Source organism: Nothoprocta perdicaria, unplaced genomic scaffold, assembly GCF_003342845.1.
Source record: "Nothoprocta perdicaria isolate Ctin4 unplaced genomic scaffold, notPer1 scaffold_7, whole genome shotgun sequence".
In the NCBI taxonomy this organism is placed as follows: domain Eukaryota; kingdom Metazoa; phylum Chordata; class Aves; order Tinamiformes; family Tinamidae; genus Nothoprocta; species Nothoprocta perdicaria.
Genome location: NW_020455976.1, coordinates 8,829,897 through 8,836,174, shown reverse-complemented (window position 1 = coordinate 8,836,174; position 6,278 = coordinate 8,829,897).

The window sequence follows — 6,278 nt, the reverse complement described above, 5'->3', positions numbered from 1 at the left end:
CATCCAAGTTCAGCAAAGACTTAAGAAAAGTTCATCAGCATTTCTGATGTGAAAACTCAGAAGTTGAAACAGTCAAGCTGCCTGTCTCCTTTCTGTGATTCCTGCATATTCACAGGTTGGGATATTTTGGAATATTTGAGTTTTTCTGGTCTGCTATTGTAATTGCAAAAGAAAGATGTTTTGTTGAAACTGAATGGAAATTTATTTGTCTATACATGGGTATCTGTCCAATGGTGACAGACTTTGGCGTTTTGCTCTGATACTGTTTGTAAAGGCCGGACACTATCTGCAGGGTGGATCTTTTGTCACGTCTCATTTCAGACAACTTGCATGGAGTGGATTTTTAAAAACTTTTTTTTTTTTTTTTTAACAGTACTTCTCTCAGAACGATGACTGCTTTTTTCCCCCCATCATCAACTCTAGTTGATGAGAGAAAATGCTGCAGGGTTTACTGTAACGTTTCCCGAGGAGGCAGAACTTCAGGGTGCCGAGTGACGGATGCTGTTGTCCCTCTGGAGACACGTCCTGATGCAGGTCACACGTGAGAAGGCCGTGTTTTGCTCCCCAGAGCGAAGGGTAATGACTAATTTGACATCAGTAGTTACCTGAATGCAAGTTCTTGTTGCTGAAATACGCAGCTACTCCTCATTTTATTAAAGCTAATCCCAGCCTCCCGGAGGTGTTTCTGATGTGCGGTGGGAAGAAACATTGCACTGCCCCGTGTTCTTTCGGGCAAAGTTCTACATACCACCTTTTTTATTTGGGGTGGGGTCGGTTTGGAAACAGTGGTACTATTTTGTCAAGGAATTTGGTGTAAGTTGCCTTTTCTGTAGTGATGGCCAGTGATGAATATTGCACCATCCCTTTTTAGATCAGTGGGTGTTTGGAGGAGATGATCTTACCCTCTCTGGCACCTCATCTTTATCTCTTCATGTCGGCAGTTGAGTAACTTTTTGTGATTCTTGGAAATAACTTTGCAAAAAAGCCTTGGCTCGGAGTGCATCTCGGCTGGAGAGCCGCATTGCACCCCACGGTGTTGCTTGCCCCTTGTGCCCAAAGCTGGGTCTCGCTGCTCCCAGGTGCTCAGCAGCTCTCCCTTTCCCTGGGATTTGCAGCAAGAGGGAAGGGAGGAGTAAAGGGGAATCTTCACAGTAGCCTAGATCTTGCTTTTGGGGAGAAAACGGTGGAATTAGGTCATATGCCATGTTCTGTTTCAGTAGCCAGAGAGTTTTTTTTGTCCTTAAGTAGAGAATTAGTGTTTGGGTAGAGCTTCCTTCGTAGATGCCCTTACGGTTTCTTCAGCCCGTTCAGTGAGGTGCATCTTCGTCATCCCATAAGGGATGTCTGTTCTCTGAGTGGGTAAGACCATCTCCCAGTGACTAGTTCAGAGCTTCCAGCTCTGATAGCACTTGTGGAGGGAAAAGGAAATCATAAAACTGGTGTGTTGATTTGGGGAGGAAACAAAACCCAAACTTACTAAAAGGACTGTTTAATTTTGCAGTTTACCTTTGTAGAACCATTTCTATTTAACTCTCCCTTGCACCTGGAAGCCTGAGGAGGCTACAGAGGAACATCTGGCACTGTAAGGACGGAATCGGCGTTTGAAACCACTCTGCAGTGCTGCAGCTGCCCTGATGGATCACCCATGTGCTCAAATGCTGGACCCATCTTTTGTTGTGTTGCCAGTTGCTTTGTTTTAAATGCAAAACTTGTGCTCTGTAGAGAATAAATCTCCTGTGTATTTGCAAATGTTTTGAGAAGGCTGTGTCCAATGTTGTTTTTCAACTCTTGCTATATTGGTGTAAATTAGTGTTTCTGTTGTATTTATGTTTAATCGTTTCAAAGTGTATGGCTAACCTCAAGGTGGACTTTAGAAAAAGTGACTTTTTCCAACACATCATTCATAACTTAGTCTTACCTCCTACTCTAAGGGTTTATATTGTCATGGAGTAAGAATAAGAATTCTCCATGGAACCCTTCTGTTTAGTTCCTCAAAAGGGACATTCTTAGAAGGCAGAAGGTTACTCTAAGACTATGGATGGATATAACAGGACATTGCTGCAGAAGTGTAAGAACTGTTTGTACCTGCTGCTAATATATTATGAAGCAGTTAATACCTAAAGTCTGGTGACCAACTCATAAATTACTGATTATTCTGGTAGCCTTTTTTCTGGTCAACAGATGAACTTAAATCTTGTGCGCAAGGAGTTAGGGTTGAGCATTTATGTCTGGTTCTTAGTAGAAACACAGACTTTGGCTTCAAGTGTCGATGTTTGTGATACCTAAAAAAGATGACGACTGCTTCCCTGCAGTATGAGAACTTTTGTTTTCTTGTCTGTGTAAATGCTTTCATATCTGCAGGTAGATCTTGAATGTATGGTAAGTCCTTTTCTTATGTCCTCAGGTTTGAATCGGACTGGGCATATTTAGTACATCTGAGATGTCTCATCTCCTTCCCCCCATCAGTCACAGTGACAAATAATCCAGAGGGCTTTAAAATATTTTAAGGTCTTGTCTTTGTAACTGTGTGAATATGGCTTTACAAAGTCAAAAATTTAACTGTTTTATCAAATCAAATTTTTATTGTTGTAAAATCGACTGGTTCTCAAAGATCAAAGACTTCCCCCCTCCTTTTTTTTTTTGCTATTCAAAGGTAACATAAAAGGGAAATAAGTACTGCAATTAATTCTTTTTCTTTTATCTTTATAGAGCAAAGACCAAATTTGAAGAAACTGAAGAAGTCATTTTGTAATCAGTAAGGTGTTTATTAAAGTCAAATAATCTGTTTTAATGCTAAACTAACACAGTGTTTTTGCTTCCTTATTGCCAGATGCAGGGCAGAATTGAAGTTCTGAATTATTGCTGCTCTTTTCAGTGCAGAAGAGGCCCAGGTATGACATGATACACCCGATACACAAGATACAAATGCTATTGGAATTAGCCTGAGGTTCAGTGTCTGCCCTTTCAAACGTCACCAGTGGAATGAAACAATCTGTATTTTGGGTATATAAGGCTGTTGGAAGTAGGATGCATTCACAAATACAGAAATGCCTCGCAAGGTGAGGGAGAAAAGCTGATCCTCTTTGTACTAGAATGTCCTATAAGGCAATGAGTCAGGGCTTTCTTTAACTTCAAAATAAGGAATGCTGGACAAATTGTGCTGTTCACTCCTGGTACAGACAAGCCTGAAATAAAATTTTCTACCTGACCTTCCTTCAAAGCTATATAATATTGTGTAGTTTACAGGAAGGATATGTTTCTACTTTCCACAGTGTATATCTGGAAATAAAGTATATGTTTTGTTATTTACTCCTTTATTCTGAGAGTTGTGAATTTTCTGTGAGCAAATGCACGTAGCAGAACTTTTATCTGAAGTTAAAAAAGCTTTCTGATTTTAGCTAGTGCCAAAAATGACTCTTGACTTCAAAATGGCAAAATAGTAGATCTTGGTGGTAAGAGGTTGTATTGCTGTCTCCAAAAGATGTGCGCTCAGTGCAAAACCTCACTCCAATGCATTCTAGCAATGAGCTTATCACTGATTTCTGTTTTATATATATATGTACTTAGTGTACCATTTATATATAGAGTTATATATTATCCCCTGGTTCCCTTGGGGTTCATGGTACGCTGTGTACATTTCAGTTTAGGAGAATCTCAAAAGCTGTTTGGCAATCCTTAATAAACCAAAGATTTAATGATGTGAAGGCAGTAGATTATTCTAAAAGTCTCAAACCCGTAAAGCTGCTTTTATTTCATTAGCCAACAATATTGGGACAGTCCATGGCTTTTTTTTTTTTTTTTTTTTTTTTTTTTTTTTTTTTTTTTTTTTTTTTTTTTTTTTTTTTTTTTTTTGTACTGTCATGGATGAAAGTTATAAAATGATAGTAATATTTGGGTTGTTTTTTGAATCCCTCTTAACAGTGAGGATGAGGTGGTTAATCCTTGGGCTGAGAAATGGACTTTCTTGGAAATCAGTGCCAACAAATAGCACGTTCATTTGCTTTGGGGATTTCTGGGGAAGCTTCATCATCTTTTCAGCTGTTAAGGTGTCATTACCAATTGTGAAACAAGATAGTTGGTAAGAAAGATCTCCCAGGGCTGTCACAGCCTCAAGAGTGCAAGGAGAATTCTAGTAGACCTCCTAGTGCCAGGGGTCTGGAATCCCAGAACGGTTGAGGTTGGAAGGAACCTCTAGGGTTCATCAAGTCCAACCCGCTGCTCCAGCAGGGATACCCACAGCATGTGGCACAGGGTGGCATCCAGCCGGGTCTGAAACCTCGGTCTATTACCTGTTTTAAGCTCAGATTTCGCAGTCTGCACTGCTGCATGTTTTGGCAGTGAACAGGGTGCCTGGGGCCAAACATGCTGCAAGTCTGGCACTAGGTGGAGGGAGCTGGAAGGGAAGGGACTGGGCTGGCAAGCGGAGAGACCCCTGAAGCTGCAGCTCCCCTGGGAGCCCGAGCCTCCCTTGGTCCTTGTCTGAAGGGAAACTGCCACCTCCTGCGAGAACGAGCATCCCCGGGAGCAGGGGTTTGGGTAGGACATAAATTGAGTTCAGCGAACCTAGCCTTTAATGTATAAAGTGATCCTTATTCAGGACCCTGGTCTTGAAGCGCTCTAGAAACAAGTGGGCTACAACTGGAGAGTAACTTTTAAACTGAGAGTTGCAGTTGTCGGCGTGTCTACAGTCCTACAGGAGTCTAAAGGATTTTCAGTGCAGCCCAGAGATGAGTTGTCCCTCTTGAAGACCTCTCCTTTTAAACAGAAAATTCAAATTTTGTGACTGAGGCCTAATTCTAGACTTTCAGTAGTGTAAATACGGAGTACCCCTACTACAATATTCAAGCTGTATTGGTGTTGATGAAATCAGGCTTTTAAATCATACATCAGGTGTCTTCTGATAGTTTCTGATGGTCTAATTGATGGTGATATGTTTTGAGTTTGTGAATTGGAATTTGGCCTGAAATGAGGCACAGAGTTTCCAAATTTTCTGCAACGATATTCATAGTGCCTGCTATTTTTCTCTGAAATCAACTATTTGCTATTAAATCCATAGATTTCACGATGCAAGTAAAATTGGAAAATACAATCTCTTTGATTGGAAGTGCAGATGATTCAAAAATGTTTTCTCCCTTTTTGGGTGTCTCGCAGAGTCCGACCAAGGACTCTGTTATGTACATGCACTCCCATCTTCGAATGTACGAAGTTTATTATTCTTTCACATAACCTGTTTTCAGTAGATTCTCCTGAGATTAAGTTTTCCCATAAATACTGCCTCTTACAGTGCAAAAGCAAAACGTTTGGGTTTAATTTGGTTCTTGCAGCAAAGTAGTGTCCTGTACCATCTCCCTGGTCTCAGTGTAGATGAACTACCTAGTGTGGATGGATGGATGGATGGATGGAACTGAGGAGGCTTTTGGAGCGTGTGTCCAAGTTGTCCTCAGCTTGAGACAGCGGAGGTTCCGTTTGTTTTTGTCACCCGTAGGGGCAACCTCTGAGCCGTGTGTTTCTGCCGCCTTGGTTGCCCGGGCCTGGCGTTACCCTCCGCTCTCCTGGCTGCGCAGAAAGGCCTCGTCCCTCGTTCACGCGTCTGCCTCAGGCCCTGCCGCGCAGCGCAGCGTTGGGYGCCGGTGCTGCAGGCAGAGCCCAGCGCGGGCCAGGCCGGAGCCTTAGCTGGGGGGTTTGTGCTGCACTTGCTTTGGAGGCTCCGGGGGGATTTATCCTGGTGTCCCGGGGCTGACAGTTCCCTAGTGTGGGATGAAGTGGGAGCCATCTGTGCATCCCAGGGAGAGGGTCCCTGCCCCTTCCCACCCAACAGGGGCAGCTATGGGTGCCATACTGCGTCCGCAGGACTGCAGGAGGCCAGTGATGATTTCTGTGCTTTGTAGCTATTTTTCGTGAAACTTGAGCAGTTCTGCTGCAAGTCTGGGGCACCTTAATCCCTTCATTTTGGCAAAATCTCCACCAGGCCGAGAAATCYGGGCCTTTTCTTTCCCTTTCCAGTGCGAAACCACCCAACTCCGCCGTCGGGAGGAGTTTCGTTGTTGCTCTGCGGCCAGGGCCGCGAGGCGACACGCGGGCCGCGAGGCGCAGTGAGGGCGGGCCGGGGGCGGGGGCGCCATGGGGCGAGGGGGCGACCGCTCCGCTCCGCTCCGCTGCAGAGCGCCGCACGTTGCAGCTTCCGCGCAGGCCCCCGGCCGCTCCCCGCGGCCATCGCGGAGGGCGGCGGCGCAGGCCCGGCCGGGCTCCTTGGCGGGGCCGCGGGCGGCCGCCCCCTC